This window comes from Leucopleurus acutus, assembly GCF_964270905.1.
Source record: "Leucopleurus acutus genome assembly, chromosome: 1".
Taxonomy (NCBI): domain Eukaryota; kingdom Metazoa; phylum Chordata; class Mammalia; order Artiodactyla; family Delphinidae; genus Leucopleurus; species Leucopleurus acutus.
The window spans coordinates 197,919,489-197,935,208 of record NC_139142.1 but is presented as its reverse complement, the minus strand read 5'-3'; the positions used below and the strand labels follow the sequence as shown (position 1 = coordinate 197,935,208).

Here is a 15,720-nt window from a genome sequence, read left to right as displayed (position 1 = left end):
TTAAGAAATCATAAGAAGAAGGTCTGGCAAACAGAGCAGTGGCAGTGATTTGACCTGTCTCTCCTGGGTGATCTCTCCAGCCCTGTCATATGCTATGGGTGGTTAAGATGTTGTCTTGGCACAGAGCTGAAACTGGAAAAATGGTCTGAGTAATACTCTGCTACTGGAAAGGGTTTTGTGGTCTATACAAGTCCTATTAAAATCTACAGCCTTGCATGTGGTTCTTTAGCTATTCAAAGAAAATAAAACCTCCCAAGTTATTTCTAGGCACATTGGTCTTTTTCTTTTGAATTACTCAGAGATTACAAAGTGTCTTGACAGTGAAAAGTGGGTCCTGATGACTCAACCTCCCTCAACCGAAGTTGGGAACATTGGGGGAAATAATACATATTGTTAGGCAGTACCTGACACAAAATAGGCGTGTAATTAATGTTTGTTTTTCAAAAGCTGCTGAGCAGCAACCTGAAGTTGACATTTTTTTTCCCCTTCAATTTTAAGGGAAAGAGACCTGCAGCTAAATTTGAAATGATGGACAACTTGACCCTGAAAAGACCTTGCGGTAATTTGAGATACTGTTGGCTGTCCAAAGGGTGAGGTAAGACCATGGTTATTCCATGTTACTGTCAACCAGATTTTACACCATCAGTAACACAGGCCCAGGAAGGAACGTGCAGAAACACATTCTTGATTTTTTTCTTGATTGGGTACAGTGATATTCTTTCTGCATAACCTCTAAGAAAAGAAGTAAGATTGCCTTTTGTCTTTCACGGGCATATTTGAAAGCTCCCCAGTCTGCTAGAGGAAAAGGTAAGTGAAGCAGATTGGAGGGAACTGAGAGGCTGAGGAACTTACTTGCTTCAGTATAGTTTTATCCATACAAGTGTATTCATACTTATATTTATGTTTCACATTAGATGGTAGCCTAGTGGAGAGAGATTTGGTGGTGCATGTATGAGCTATAAACTTACACAGGATTGAAAAGCAGGCTAATTAAAGGCAATTACTGAATTTCGAATGCAAGGTCCCACTTAAATGTAGGTGAAGGAGGCCATCTATATTTAAATAACAAAGAAGGTGTCAGTGAAATAGAAACAGAAAAACAATAGGAGAAATCAATGAAACCAAAAGATGGTTTGTTAAGAAGGTCAGTAACATTGATAAAACTGATATATTAGGAATATTTGAGTACACTGCGAAGGAATTTATGGCCTTTATACCCAATATCTTTTGCAATAACCCATCCATCTATATTATTCATCTCATTACTTGACATGCAGTCTACTATTAAAATTGAGAAATAAAGTTTTCCAAGAATAAACTAGAAATAATCATCAACCATTAATATCTTAAGGCTACTATGTTGCTAGATTTATTGGGGCCTGAAAGACGGGACAAAGAACCGAAAGTTTTTACAGGAGGTTCAGAGGAAATTAATATTCATTCTCGTTGAAGAATTATACCTTACACTGAAAGATGATTCTGATTGCATTTCCAGAATGTTTTCTCCCCTTTGGACGTTTGGATGAGTATGTTTAGATTGAAGTTTGACTTGTGTTGAGCTCTGTTAGTTCTTACATCTTTATCCTTCATGTACAATAAGATGCAAAGGGGCTTATCTCTCTGTAGTTAGAAAGCAGACTATAGACCAACAGAGAAATAAGGCTACTACTTGTAGCAGGTAAAAAATACTGTGTGTGTGGTATAGATCATATATACATCTGCCTCTACATCTATAGGTATATGCATATGATAAGTTTCCAGATGACTATCTGTGACATTTCAATGAAGTTTGGCAAATGAGTTGGTGTCCCCTAAAAGACAGATGTTATAGAAACCCTGCTTTGGACAGTGACATACGTGATGGCCTTCATGAAGCTATTTGGACAATTGGAAGCCTTCATGGTCCTAGAAGTAAACATATTTGGGTCTTAGAGTTATAGTGTATGTGTCTCTACCCATCTTAGAGAGTGTGTCCTAGGCTGGAGGACCAGTCTCATGGGACCCAAGTGTAGAGCATGTGTTTCTGCTTGTGAGTATCCTGGACAGTGGAATGGTTAATATTGATGTAAGACCTTGGGCCGTCGCTCTCCCTTTCTTCCCATCTACCCTACATTTCTATCAGGTACTCGTATCAGATGTGTAACCGTTTTCTTCTAGAGCTTGTGCTGAAATTATCTAAAGGCCTAGATAGTATCCAGTCTGCTTGAGTGGTGCAGGTATAAAATTGTTTAAATTTTACTTATGAAACAAATAATTTTGAAAAGGGCACATAAAGCCAGAGTGACAACTCTGCATGTGTAGGTGATAGAGATCTATTTGTGTTTGTGTGTGTGTTTTTATCTTTACAAAATCATTGCTTTAACAACATAAAAACCTTGAAATCCCCATTCTGTACTCAACACGATGACAAAGTGAACAGGGGGAGTAATGAATGAATTTGTGGGGAGTAAGAGTGGTGAGTGTGAATATCATAAAAAATATATCTGACATTCCTTGGCATACAAATAATGAGAATGAATTAATAATTCCTTACCTCCTTGATTCACCCCATAATAAACAAGAGAGAAATACTATCATGTGTAAGGACATCTCTTCTAGATTTATCATGATTCTGATAACTTATTCTTGTTTGTGATTATTCTTTCTGAACTCGATATGTGGTTGAAATCTGTAGTTCCTACTTGTTCTGAAAGTGGCAGAACACCCTTCCAGGTCTAAAGGACGAGTGCCCCTATATGGCTCTATCATGACTTTTTTTCAGGGAAGACCATGAAAATTTTCCAGAGAAGGAATCCTATGTTTTAAAATTCCTAATGTATCTCAAGTTGTCTGTATCACATATTTACTTGATGAAATCATTAACACACTATATGTCAAATGGAAATCACAAATTTTCTCCATCTCCAAATAGTTGTATTTTCCTATTCTCCTATAAATGTGATTTTCCCACAGTCCTACAGATCACCATCCTTGAAACTGGAATTGCTTCTAGTTTTTCCCTTTCTCTCACCCCCACAACCAGTCAATACCCAGCTTGCCTGGTTGAGAAACTCGATGGTTTCTCTGTACAGTCTTTCTTAGGTTGCTCCTTCCACTGTGCCGCTTTAACTTCTTATCCATCGTTTCATTCAAAGACAACCGCAAGAATTCCAAGATGATATGCCTGCCTCCAGGCTCACCTTCTCTAACCTGCCTGTCACAGTATAATTAAAGCAAACTAAATTTCTTTCTTCTTCTTCTTCTTCTTCTTCTTCTTCTTCTTCTTCTTCTTCTTTATTTTTCCATAGTTTCCCAAATAAAAACCCTTAAAAGTCTTCCCCTATTTTTTATCTTGTCATCCAAGGTCTTCCATAGTTAAGTCTCTCCTGAACAGGCAATAAGGAAGCCATGTATTCTTTTAGAAAAGAGCTGGTTGTAGGGTAAAAGTGTTACTTTAAGAAAATTAGGATCATCTCAGTTTGCAAGTGCATTTCTACATAGAGAGTAGATGGAAATAGGGGCTCTGGCTTAGGTGTTTATGACAGTAATTGAGGCATCCAGGAAGCAATCTGTGGATTCTAGTAGAAGCCACGAGACTGGAACTGTGGAGATCTGGGTGATATAAGGACACACAAAAATCTGAGGTGTTGGGTAGTCTGTGCATCTAGCCAAATGAAAAAATACTAACAGAAACAGAGAAATAAGAAAATGAGCCAATTTAGGGGCTAGAGAAGGAAAATTATTTCCAATTTAGACATTCTGAGTTTGAGGTGAAGGGGTGCTACCGAATAACAATGCCCAGTAGGTAATCCAGAACTGGAACTCAGGAGATGGAACTTGCCTACAGATAGAGACCTTAAATTATCCCCATGGTTAAATTGGTGGATGTGGATGAGTTTATATGTGGGAGAAAGCATAGATAAGGGAGAGCAGAATTAATGAGGACTAATTTTGTAAATAGCCATAGTGAGTGAGCCAGGAGATTAAAAAAAGAAATTGGAAAGGGGGAAACAATGAGGTAAAGGCAAGACTGCATTATTGTGTCATGGAAACCAACCAGGAGAGGAGTTTCAAAAGAAGAAGCTCAAGACAGAGATAATGAGCAGTCAGGATGTCATGAAATTGATGACGAAGCCATTGGTGACCTCTGCAGGGGTGTTGTCAGACCAATGATGGGGAGGGAAGCCAGATTTCAGGATGTTAAAGAGAATGGGGGATAAGGAATAGAAAACTGAGTCCTAAGACGCTGGCAAAAAACACAAGGAGAATAAAATGCTAGCTTGAAAATTCCGGACTTCCCTGGTGGTGCAGTGGTTAAGAATCCACCTGCCAACGCAGGGGACACAGGTTTGAGCCCTGGTCCGGGGAGATACCACATGCCGCAGAGCAACTAAGCCTGTGTGCCACAACTACTGAGCCTGCGCTCTACAGTCCGCAAGCCACAACTACTGAGCCCGCACGCCGCAACTACTGAAGCCCGTGTGCCTAGAGCCCATGCTCCACAAGAGAAGCCACTGCAATGAGAAGCCTGCGCACCGCAAGGAAGAGTAGCCCCTGCTCACCGCAACTAGAGAAAGCCCGCACGCAGCAATGAAGACCCAATGCAGTCAAAAATAAATAAATAAAATAAATTTATTTAAAACAAACAGAAAATTCAAAATGATCATGCTTTTCTTTTTTTTTTTCCACAAACCAAGGAAGACTTGAGTTTTTTTCAAAGCAGAAAAGAGAGCAGAAAGAATTGCTGTAGATGTCCCCAAAGGGGGGGCTCATAGCAGAAAGAGTGAAGATAGAGGGGATTCATTTGAGAAAGAATGTAAGGCACCACTCCTCTGAAAATAAGCACAAGAGCATAGACCTAGAGGGAAAAAAAAATGAGTTTCAGGTGCATAAGGGTACATTAGCTGTTAGAATGAGAGTGATATGGAGGACATGAAGAATGGTTTGAATAACCACTTGCTCTGTGTACACAGTTTAAAAATAATGCAATAAGAGAAGTGAGAACAACAATAAAAGCCTGGCTGAACACAGTGGCATGGCTTTTGAATGATAAACATTCAAAGAAACCACATCATTGTTCATAAACATTTACTGATTTAGCCTGTTACTACTTGCTCATTAATTCACTAAGATTGATGGAGATTAAACTGGGATAGTGAGCTACTGGAAAATTTTAGTTCCTGATCCTACGCACTCACACTCAACGTGAGCCAAAGCCCTGGTTGTCAATGGTTACACCACTGTGATCCAGAAGAAAGCTGTTCTACATTAGTAAATTAGATTAAAAGCACATTGTTACTTTCAACATTAGCAAAAGCCACATGGTATGTTGCAACAAAGCAGAGGATTAGGGATCATAAAATCTTTCCAAACTAAGCAAGGCTGTAGGAATGGTTAGGACTTACTCACTTGTACCTTGGGACTACGAGAATTGTTCTTACTTAAAAGGAAGCATTAATTCTGAGGAAAGAGAAGAAAGGCACTGCTTATCGGAGAGACCAGAAAGTGAGACATGGGTGAAGTAGAGATAGAGCTCTATTGGAGAAGCACGAGGGAAATCTGGTCAAAGTAATAATATGCTGACGAAAAGAGAAAAGCAATTCAAGAAGCAGGAAATCAGTGGCTGAGAGAGAGGCGAAAGGGACAAGAACTAGAAATCCAACCATCATTATAAGGTGAAATGTAGGGCAGTTTTCCCACATGCATTTTTCTCTTTATTAAGTAGGGATTGAATTGGAATTTGAATGTAGCTTCTCAGAATAAATCTTGAAATGTGCCCAACCTTACTATCCCACTTACAAGGTCAGTGTACTAATTTTTCAACAGCACACGTTTGCCTTTAATTTAGGATTATTTCAAGCTGGGTCATTACAGAGGAGATTCTTCCTGTATTCCTGATTCCTTAATGTGACCCATCCCAGAGGGGATATGCGTCTGGACACATGTAAACAAAGAAAACAACTTGAATCCATTCTGTTTAGAGCCTAATGACATGAGATATATGTAGTTTGGATTATGGTAACAGCACGATCATTGGGTGTCTAACCCTCCAACCACAGGTTGAACCACAGATAAGACCCCCAAGGGACCTTTTTTCCCATAGCAATTTGACTAGCGTCACAGATATCAGTAGAGTACTTCCTAACAGAACATTACTCTGAGGATTCCTTGGTGTCTGGGGACAAGGATGGGCAACTGGAGGGGCTGAAAACATATCGCATGGAATCCACTTAACACTAGAAATCAGTTTCTGTTGAAAGCAACGGCACAAATGGCTCAGGATTTGAGCAGGCACTACACCAAGTAGAAAGTCATCATGATGTCACTCAGACACATGGCAGGTAACAACATTAGGAAAGACACCAGGCACGACTGCATCAAGAACCCAGAGTGGATGATGGATCAAAAAGATAACTCAGGAGTGAAAATTTATGGATAGCCAAGAGGAAGGGGCTGGAATAATCCATGTGCTAATTGATTAGAGTTAGAGATATCAGTATAAATTCATGTTTATCTGAATGTCTATACAAATTGTTACATATGGAAATACTCATAGATACGTGTATATACACATGTTAGATTATACACATATATTTCCTTGCTCTGTCATCTGAAGGTCCAGTAGCAATAAGAATTCTCGTATCCAGATCTTGGTTTCTAATACTGTTTTCCATTATAAGGAACTAGGGCTCCTTGGTGAAATGGTTAATTCTAGGACTGGGGCAGCAAATATACAAAATGAGACTGGAGTTCCAGAAAAGAAGGAAATACTAAAAGGAAAAATGCCCTTAGTCATAGGGCATGCCGAAGGGACACAGGAGCCAGCTAAAAGCATTCCCAGTGGCCAAAGCTAGAATAATTTGAGAAATAAATTAATTAATTAGGGCCTCCCTGGTGGCGCAGTGGTTGAGAGTCCACCTGCCGATGCAGGGGACACGGGTTCGTGCCCCGGTCCGGGAGGATCCCACATGCCGCGGAGCGGCTGGGCCCGTGAGCCATGGCCTCTGGGCCTGTGCGTCCGGAGCCTGTGCGCCGCAACGGGAGAGGTCACAACAGAGGCTCGCGTACCGCAAAAAAAAAAAAAAAAAAAAAAAAAAATAATCCCAAGGTATAAAATAAATACCCGTGAGTCCATATGAATACAAATAAATAATTAGGTCAAAGGATATGTGAGGGGGAAACAAATCTCCCATGCAAAAACATTTCCAAATAATTTATGTAGATACATGATCCTCCTGGAGGGGAAGCACGACTCCCCGCCACTTAAATGTGGGCTGGGCATAGTGATTTCCTTCCGAAGACCATGCCTCATGGAGAAAGGGGTGGTAATGTTACAATGGGGAAACCTGAGAAACACTACGTCAGCCAGCTATCAATCATGTGGGACACTACGTGAGGTTGGTAGAAACCGGCTGTGCTTTAACCGTTCACTGTAGGTTGTGGTTTCTAGTCAGTTTAACTGTTTTGTAAGTTGTATATGCTTTAGCTTTCCATTTATCAAAAAACATTTTACTGCAAAGATATTCATGTCACCACATCCCTATCTCCTTTCCTCGAAATGTTGATTTACTAAACTGGTAGTGACAGTTTATCATTAAAAATAACCCCTCCTGATTAAAAATCTTTGTAGATATTGAGAGGGAGCAAAGGATTCAACCAATCCAGTTAATGGACAAATACCCTCCCTTGAAAGGCTTCCTCATCTAAAGGTGAATAAATAAAAATCATCACAGAGGCTTATGAAAACAATATGCAACATAAACAATAAAAATGAAGTTGCATACATGATTATAAATTTAGAAGTGATTAACCAGAAGAAAATAAGTAATTTTAAAAGTAATTTTGCTTTGTATTCTAAATAAAATTTAAGAAAACTTGAAATTTATGATATAATTAAAGTTAAAATGATAATGTTTTAGAATGGGATAAAAAATGAAGTAGCCACATATGTCTATTTAAAATTAGAGTTAAATTTAACGTGTTAAAAGTTCATTCTAGCCACATCTGAAGTACTCAAAGCTACATGTAGCTTGTGGATAACATTTTGGATAGTGTAGATACAGTACGGTTTCATCATTGCAGAAAATTGTTTGGGAAAGACTGCCCTAGATCCAATTACAACTTTACAGGAAATACAAGGCACAGAAAAACAAGTTATATGGCACTATGAAGAGGCAATTACCAAAGTTCATCACTTGAGAAATTCGACAGAATAAATGACTCATTCTTTTCAATAAATAAATGTCATTGAGAAAAATAAAGAAGGGAACATTGTAATATACGTTACAGAGTTTTAGGAGACAAATCAACAAAATACAATCTATACAACTTGTTTAGATTCTTATATAAATTAAAGACATTTCTGAGACCACAGGCTATGTTTATCATGGGCTGTATTTTAGTTGATATTAAGGAATTATAATAATTATGCATTTATTTTGGTGGCGTGACAATGGGATTGTGGTTAGGTTTTTAAAATACCTTAAATCTTAGAGCTAAGTTCTTATATATTTGTAAATAAATCGCAAAGATTTCTGGGATTTGTTTTCAAATACTCTAGTGATTGCCCTCTCCCCCGCCCGACAGAAGTGGAGTAATAGATGAAGCAGTATTGGCAAAGTGTTGATGACTGTTGAAACTCAATGAGAATTTAAAACTCTTCTGATAATATTAAGTAAAAAAAGCAAGTTATATAACTATGTGCTGTGTGATCTCCATTTGCGTATGTGGGTAGAAGTAAAGGCTTGAGGAGTGTACATCAAAGTATTAACAGTGGCTGGTTTTAGAGTGATGGGATTATAACTGATATTTTACGCTCAAAAACTGTTATATATTTCCAGAATGAGTGTTTATTATTTTTTAATTAGAAAAAAAGGCATTGTAAAAGCAATTAAAATACCATATGTAATAAAGACAGAGTTTTTAAAAATAATACTTCTCTGCATTGGATAGGGAGACACCTGTGATTAGCATCAAAGTTTCTGGACTGATAGCACTTCTGTACAGTATACAGGAAAAGCTGTTGACCTAAAATTATAATTTAAAGAAACAGGAAGAGCTTCAAGATGGCTGAGGAATAAGATGTGGAGATCACCTTCCTCTCCACAGATACATCAGAAATATATCCACACGTGGAACAACTACAGAACACCTACTGAACGCTGGCAGAAGACCTCAGACCTCTCAAAAGGCAAGAAAGTCCCCACGTACCTGGGTAGGGCAAAAGAAAAAACAGAGACAAAAGAACAGGGATGGGACCTGCACCAATAGGAGGGAGCTGTGAAGGAGGAAAGGTTTCCACACATTAGAAGCCCCTTCGCAGGCGGAGACTGCGGATGGCGGAAGGGGGAGCTTCGGCGCCGCAGAGGAGGGCGCAGCCACAGGGGTGCGGAGGGCAAAGCGGGGAGATTCCCGCACAAAGGATCAGGGCCGACCGGCACTCACCAGCCCGAGAGGCTTGTCTGCTCACCCGCCGGGGCGGGCGGGCGGGGCTGGGAGCTGAGGCTCGGGCTTCGGTCGGAGCGCAGGGAGGGGACTGGGGTTGGCGGCGTGAACACAGCCTGCAGGGGTTAGTGCACCACGGCTGGCCGGGAGGGAGTCCGGGGAAAAGTCTGGAGCTGCCGAAGAGGCAAGAGACTTTTTCTTCCCTCTTTGTTTCCTGGTGCGTGAGGAGAGGGGATTCAGAGCGCCGCTTAAAGGAGCTTCCGAGACGGGCACGGGCCGCGGCTAACAGTGCGGACCCCAGAGACGGGCATGAGACGCTAAGGCTGCTGCTGCCGCCACGAAGAACCCTGTGTGTGAGCACAGGTCACTATCCACACCCCCCTTCCAGGGAGCCTGTGCAGCCCGCCACTGCCAGGGTCCCGGGATCCAGGGACAGCTTCCCCGGGAGAACGCACGGCACGCCTCAGGCTGGTGCAACGTCACGCCGGACTCTGCCGCCACAGGCCCGCCCCACACTCCGTGCCCTCCCTCCCCCCGGCCTGAGTGAGCCAGAGCCCCCGAATCAGCGGCTCCTTTAACCCTGTCCTGTCTGAGCGAAGAACAGACGCCCTCTGGCGACCTACACGCAGAGACGGGGCCAAATCCAAAGCTGAACCCTAGGAGCTGTGCGAACAAAGAAGAGAAAGGGAAATCTCTCCCAGCAGCCACAGGAGCAGCGGATTAAAGCTCCACAATCAACTTGATGTACCTGCATCTGTGGAATACCTGAATACAAAACGAATCGTCCCAAATTGAGGAGGTGGACTTTGAGAGCAACGATATATATATATATATATTTTTTTTTTCCCCTTTTTCTCTTTCTGTGAGTGTGTATGTGTATGCTGCTGTGTGAGATTTTGTCTGTCTACCTCTGCTTTTACCATTTGTCCTAGGGTTCTGTCTGTTTTTTTGTTTTGTTTTTTTTTTAGTATAGTTTTTAGCTCTTATAATCATTGGTGGATTTGTTTTTTGGTTTTGGTGGTCTCTCTTTCGATTATTTTTTTTATTACAACAATGTTTTAAATAATTATTTTTTATTTTAATAACTTTATTTTATTTTATCTTCTTTCTTTTCTTTTCTTTTCTTTTTCCCTTTTATTGTGAGCCATGTGGATGACAGGCTCTTGGTGCTCCAGCCAGGTGTCAGGGCTGTGCCTTTGAGGTGGGAGAGCCAAGTTCAGGACACTTGTCCACAAGAGACCTCCCAGCTCCATGTAATATCAAATGGCGAAAATCTCCCAGAGATCTCCATCTCAACACCAGCACCCAGCTTCACTCAACGACCAGCAATTTACAGTGCAGGACACCCTATGCCAAACAACTAGCAAGACATGAACACAACCCCACCCATTAGCAGGGAGGCTGCCTAAAATCATACTAAGTTCAGAAACACCCGAAGACACACCACCAGACGTGGACCTGCCCACCAGAAAGACAAGATCCAGCCTCATCCATCAGAACACAAGCACTAGTCCCCTCCACCAGGAAGCCTACACAACCCACTGAACCAACTTTAACCACTGCGGACAGACACCAAAAACAACAGAAACTACGAACCTGCAGCCTGCAAAAAGGAGACACCAAACACAGTAAGTTAAGCAAAATGGGAAGACAGAGAAACACACAACAGATGAACGAGCAAGAGAAAAACCCACCAAACCCAACAAATGAAGAGGAAATAGGCAGTCTACCTGAAAAAGAATTCAGAATGATAGGGAAGATGATCCAAAAAATTGGAAATACAACGGAGAAAATACAAGAAACGTTTAACAGGGACTTAGAAGAACTAAAGTGCAAACAAACAGTGATGAACAACACAATAAATGAAATTAAAAATACTCTAGAAGGGTTCAATAGCAGAATAACTGAGGCAGAAGAACGGATAAGTGACCTGGAAGAAAAAATAGTGGAAATAACTACTGCAGAGCAGAATAAAGAACAAAGAACGAAAAGAATTGAGGACAGTCTCAGAGACCTCTGGGAGAACATCAAACACACCAACATTCAAATTATAGGGGTCCCAGAGAAGAAGAGAAAAAGAAAGAGACTGAGCAAACATTTGAAGAGATTATAGTTGAAAAGTTCCCTAATATGGGAAAGGAAATAGTTAATCAAGTCCAGGAAGCGCAGAGTCCCATACAGGATAAATCCAAGGAGAAACATGCCAATACACATAATAATCAAACTATCAAAATATAATACAAAGAAAAAATATTAAAAGCAGCAAGGGAAAAACAACAAATTACATACTAAGGGAATCCCCATAAGGTTAACAGCTGATCTTTCAGCAGAAACTCCGCAAGCCAGAAGGGAGTGGCAGGACATATTTAAAGTGATGAAATGGAAAAACCTAAAACCAAGGTTGCTCTACCCAGCAAGGATCTCATTCAGATTTGATGGAGAAATTGAAACCTTTACAGACAAGCAAAAGCTAAGAGAATTCAGCATCAGCAAACCAGCTTTACAGCGAATGGTAAAGGAACTTCTCTAGGCAGGAAACACAAGAGAATGATAAGACCTACAATAACAAACCCAATGCAGTTAAGTAAATGGTAATAGGAACATACATATCGATAACCACCATAAATGTAAATGGATTAAATGCTCCAACCATAAGCTCAGATCAGAAATAAATGAAAAAGAAATTAAGAAAACGATAGCAAAGATCAATAAAACTAAAAGCTGGTTCTTTGAGAAGATAAACAAAATTGATAAACCATTAGCCAGACTCTTCAAGAAAAAAAGGGAGAAGACTCAAATCAATAGAATTAGAAATGAAAAAGGATAAGTAACAACTGACACTGCAGAAATACAAAGGATCATGAGAGATTGCTGCAAGCAACTACATGCCAATAAAATGGACAACCTGGAAGAAATGAACAATTTTTTAGAAAAGCACAACCTTCCAAGACTGAACCAGGAAGAAATAGAAAATGTAAGCAGACCAATCACAAGCACTAAAATTGAGACTGTGATTAAAAATCTCCTAACAAACAAAAGCCCAGGACCAGATGTCTTCACAGGTGAATTCTGTCAAACATTGAGAGAAGAGCTAACACCTGACCTTCTCAGACTCTTCCAAAATATAGCAGAGGGAGGAGCACTCCCAAACCCATTCTACAAGGCCACTATCACCCTGACACCGAAACCAGACAAAGATGTCACAAAGAAAGAAAACTACAGGCCAATATCACTGATGAACATAAATGCAAAAATCCTCAAAAAAATACTAGCAAAAAGAATCCAACAGCACATTAAAAGGATCATACACCGTGATCAACTGGGGTTGAACCCAGGACTGCAAGGATTCTTCAGTATACGCAAATCAATCGGTGTCATATACCATATTAACAAATTGAAGGAGAAAAACCATATGATCATCTCAATAGATGCAGCAAAAGCTTTCGACAAAATTCAGCACCCATTTATGATAAAAACCCTCCAGGCAGTAGACATAGAAGGAAATTACCTCAACATAATAGAGGCCATATATGACAAACCCACAGCCTACATCATCCTCAATGGTGAAAAACTGAAACCATTTCCACTAACATCAGGAATAAGACAAGGTTGCCCACTCTCACCATCATTATTCAACATAGTTTTGGAAGTTTTAGCCACAGCAATCAGAGAAGAAAAAGAAATAAAAGGACTCCAAATTAGAAAAGAAGAAGTAAAGCTGTCACTGTTTGCAGATGACATGGAACTATACATAGAGGATCCTAAAGATGCCATCAGAAAACTACGAGAGCTAATCAATGAATTTGGTAAAGTAGCAGGATACAAAATTAATGCACAGAAATCTCTTGCATTCTTATACAGTAATGATGAAAAATATGAGAGTGATATTAAGAAAACACTCCCATTTACCACTGCAACAAAAAGAATAAAATATCTGGGAATAAACCTACCTAAGGAGACAAAAGACCTGTATGCAGAAATTTATAAGACACTGATGAAAGAAATTAAAGATGATACACACTGGTGGAGAGATATACCATGTTCTTGGATTGGAAGAATCAACATTGTGAAAATGACTACCAAAGCAATCTACAGATTCAATGCAATCCCTATCAAACTACCACTGGCATTTTTCACAGAACTAGAACAAAATATTTCACAATTTGTATGGAAACACAAAAGACCCCGAATAGGCAAAGCAATCTTGAGAAAGAAAAATGGAGCTGGAGGAATCAGGCTCCTGGTCTTCAGACTATACTTCAAAGCTACAGTAATGAAGACAGTATGGTACTTGCACAAAAACAGAAAGAGAGATCAATGGAACAGGATAGAAAGCCCAGAGATAAACCCATGCACATATGGTCACCTTATCTTTGATAAAGGAGGCAAGCATATACAGTGAAGAAAAGACAGCCTCTTCAATAAGTGGTGCTGGGAAAACTGGACAGCTACATGTAAAAGAATGAAATTAGAACACTCCCTAACGCCATAGACAAAGATAAACTCAAAATGGATTAAAGACCTAAATGTAAGGCGAGAAACTATCAAACTGTTAGAGGAAAACATAGGCAGAACACTCTATGACATAAATCACAGCAAGATCCTCTTTGACCCCCCTCCTAGAGAAATGGAAATAAAAACAAACATAAACAAACGGGACCTAATGAAACTTCAAAGCTTTTTCACAGCAAAGAAACCATAAACAAGATGAAAAGACAACCCTCAGAATGGGAGAAAATATTTGCAAATGAAGCAACTGACAAAGGATTAATCTGAAATTTACAAGCAGCTCATGCAGCTCAATATCAAAAAAACAAACAACCCAATCCAAAAATGGACAGAAGACCTAAATAGACATTTCTCCAAAGAAGATATACAGATTGCCAATAAACACATGAAAGAATGCTCAACCTCATTAATCATTAGAGAAATGCAACTCAAAACTACAATGAGATATCATCTCACACCAGTCAGAATGGCCATCATCAATAAACCTACAAACAATAAATGCTGAAGAGGGTGTGGAGAAAAGGGAACCCTCTTGCACTGTTGGTGGGAATGTAAATTGATACAGCACTGTGGAGAACAGTATGGAGGTTCCTTAAAAAACTAAAAATAGAACTACCATATGACCCAGCAATCCCACTATTGGGCATATACCCTGAGAAAACCATAATTCAAAAAGAGTCATGTGCCGCAGTGTTCATTGCAGCTCTATTTACAATAGCCAGGACATGGAAGCAACCTAAGTGTCCATCGACAGATGAATGGATGAGGAAGATGTAGCACATATATACAATGGAATATTACTCAGCCATAAAAAGAAACGAAGTTGAGTTATTTGTAGTGAGGTGGTTGGACCTTGATTCTGTCATTCAGGGTGAAGTAAATCTGAAAGAGAAAAACAAATATCATATGCTAACACATATATATGGAATCTAAAAAACAAAGAAAATTGTCATGAAGAACCTAGGGGTAGGATGGGAATAAAGATGCAGACCTACTAGAGAATGGACTTGAGGATACAGGGAGGGGGAAGGGTAAGCTGGGACAAAGTGAGAGAGTTGCATGGACATATATACACTACCAAATGTAAAGTAGATAGCTAGTGGGAAGCAGCCGAATAGCACAGGGAAATCAGCTTGGTGCTTTGAGACCACCTGAAGGGGTGGGATAAGGAGGGTTGGAGGGCGGGAGATGCAAGAGGGAGGAGATATGGGAATATATGTATATGTATAACTGATTCACTTTTTTATAAAGCAGAAACTAACACACCATTGTAAAGCAATTATACTCCAATAAAGATGTTAAAAAAATAAAAAAATTAAGAAACAAAGCTCTAAGATTAAACCCTTGCTGTATATTATGTTTTATATTTCTTTCTTGATTAATTGTATGACTACAGAGAAGAGAAAATATGGGGCATGAAAATAGGAGCGATGAGAGAGACAACAGCTAAGGACAGTCTGTGTTCAATCTCTGTTCTTGTAAGCAGCACACTGTTTTATTTATCCAGCAGAGAAAGAGTAGTCTGTCTCTCAGATATTTCAAATTGGAGAAAAGTGATAGAGAACAAAACTCTTTTAAAATGATTTTTCCATGGAATTCCCTGGCGATCCAGTGGGTGGGATTTGGTGCTTTCACTGTCGTGGCCTGGGTTCAGTCCCTGGTCGGGAAACTGAGATCCCACAAGCTGTGTGGCATGGCCAAAAAAAAAAAAGAAAAATTTGCCCACCATAAAAGAGGAAGCCTGGACATTATATCTTCATTTCTACACAGGAACATGTAGGACATGTG

General features: G+C 39.9%; 1 protein-coding gene across 1 annotated transcript in view; it reads left to right on the top strand.

The window, feature by feature from the left end:
• The first annotated feature begins 574 nt into the window (after positions 1-574).
• MINDY3 (MINDY lysine 48 deubiquitinase 3) overlaps positions 575-15,720 on the top strand; it is a 384,131-nt gene continuing 368,985 nt past the window's right edge. The window contains exon 1 of the mRNA XM_082845055.1: positions 575-595. The gene's annotated coding sequence lies outside the window, so the exon portion shown is untranslated. The remainder of the gene's footprint in view (positions 596-15,720) is intronic.